Here is a 2,253-nt window from a genome sequence, read left to right on the forward strand (position 1 = left end):
CTACGAGCCACACTGGGAAAACCAAACAGATGAAGATACTCTGGATGGATAGCCCACTGAGTCATTCAATACCTAGCTTGGACAGATACCACAGATAGCCAATGAGCTGGGCCCAGGACTCAATAGTAAACAGTGGTTCAGCTGGATTACATTTGGGAAATCATACAACACTTTCACTGATCCTAAGCTGCTCCATGACACATTGACCCATCTCATTAATAAACATCAATATTCTACCAGGGATGCTGTGTGGCTATGAATCATGGAATTCCACAGTCTCAGCAGAATGGAACTCTCAGGTGAGCCAGAGGCTGGTAGAAAGATGCATGGAAGGCATAAGTAGGCAGTAACATATTATAATGATTTGTATTCTAGGAAGTGGCATTTATATTCTAAGAAGCAGCATGGAAAATCAAGATTAGAAAAGGAGATGGGTCAGTCATGTAGCAAGAATGAAGGGAAAGGAAAGGAAGGGAATGAGCTTTTATATAGTGCCTACTATGTACCAGGTACTCTGTGCTAAGTGCTTTACAAATATTACCTCATTTGACCCTCACAACAATTCTGGGAGAGGTAGGTGCTATCATTCTTCCCATTTTACAGTTGAGGAAACTGAGGCAAACAGAGGTTGAGTGACTTTCCCAGGGTCATATGGTTAGTAAGTGTCTCAGGTAGGACTTGAATTTAAGTTTTGTTGACTCCAGGACCAGGGCTCCATCCATTGTACCACCTAGCTGCCTTAGGGGCACTAAATGGGTAGTCTGAATGCTGCTTGGCTATCCATGGAATGTTAAAAAGTCCCAGACAGGATCCTCCTGCACATTTGCAGGATAATTTCTGAAGGGTTTATGAAATTTCATAAACGAGAATTATACGCAATGGGGAGAGGATGGATGGCGATCTTCAACCCTGGAATGAGTTCCTACCTCAGTGAGATCCCAGCTTACTCGGTGTCTCTAGTGTCGTCCATCTTGCCCTAGCTTGCCTAACTGCGTCAAGAGATCCAGGTTGAGGCGGAAGACCCTTTCCCCCAAGATGGCACCGAAGGCAAAGAAGGAAGCAGTCGTCCCCCCTAAGACAGAAGCTAAGTCCAAGGCCTTAAAAGCCAAGAAGGCGGTGCTGAAGGGTGTTCACAGCCACAAAAAGAAGAAGATCCGAACATCTCCCACATTCCGGCGACCCAAGACACTAAAACTTCAACGGCAGCCCAAATACCCAAGGAAAGTGCCCCTCGAAGGAACAAGCTTGACCACTATGCCATCATTAAGTTTCCCTTGACCACTGAGTTTGCTCTGAAGAAGATTGAGGACAACATCACGCTGCTCTTCATTGTGGACGTCAAGGCCAACAAGCATCAGATCAAGCAGGCCTTCAAGAAGCTCTTGACATTGACGTGGCCAAGGTCAACACGCTGATCCGGACTGATGGAGAGAAAAAGGCCTATGTCTGACTTGCTCCAGACTATGATGCTTTAGATGTTGCCAACAAAATTGGAATCATCTAAACTGTGTCCAGCTGTCCCACTCCACCTACAATAAAAAAGTTTTCCAGTAAAAAAAAAAAAAAGAGAGATCCAGATTGATATCACTCTGATACTCTTCTTCTTGTTTCAGCCTCTTCCTGTCTAAAAACAGATGCTTCCAACTGAATCTACTACTATCCTGGAATTTCTCAGAGCCTGAAGACAGCAGAAGGGAGGGATCCCTCAGCACCCTTCATCATGCTTGGGGTTAACAGCCTGCGTCATCTTTGGGCCCCTCCTTATCCTGTCTGCCCACTCCCCTAGCCTGACACATGGTGGCTTCCCACTCATCTCCTGGATGCCATCCATCCTTGTCCCAGAGTTGTTGGGGTTTAACGCCTTTACCACCAAGGGCAGGAAGAAAGGAGCCTGTCAGCAAGATCCATACCCCACCAGCTCAGTCTGACACACATTGAGGTGGTGAGGAGAAAGAAAGAGGGGAAGAGGCTAACCATTGACACTCAGAGGGAATCTTGAAACCTGAGCCCAGCATCCATGGGAATCCCGCCTCTGGTGAACCCTAGAAGAAATTGGAGGGATGGCTAGGAAGAGATGAGAGAGAGAGAGAGAGAGAGAGAGAGAAAGAGAGAGAGAGAGACAGAGAGAGTCAAGTGGAAAATTCAAGCAGCCCTTCCTTCCTGGTTGGGCCCTCGTGGTGCTCCCCAACCCTCACCCTTGGGCCTGTTTGGCAACAGAGATGAGGGATAATCCCCCCTCCTCCACAACTTCTC

At 47.0% G+C, this 2,253-nt stretch overlaps 1 pseudogene; it reads left to right on the forward strand.

The window, feature by feature from the left end:
* Positions 1-1,035: 1,035 nt before the first annotated feature.
* Positions 1,036-1,560, forward strand: LOC110218433 (large ribosomal subunit protein uL23 pseudogene; annotated as a pseudogene).
* Positions 1,561-2,253: the final 693 nt, after the last annotated feature.

Source organism: Phascolarctos cinereus, unplaced genomic scaffold, assembly GCF_003287225.1.
Source record: "Phascolarctos cinereus isolate Bilbo 61053 unplaced genomic scaffold, phaCin_HiC Scaffold_5;HRSCAF=322, whole genome shotgun sequence".
Taxonomy (NCBI): domain Eukaryota; kingdom Metazoa; phylum Chordata; class Mammalia; order Diprotodontia; family Phascolarctidae; genus Phascolarctos; species Phascolarctos cinereus.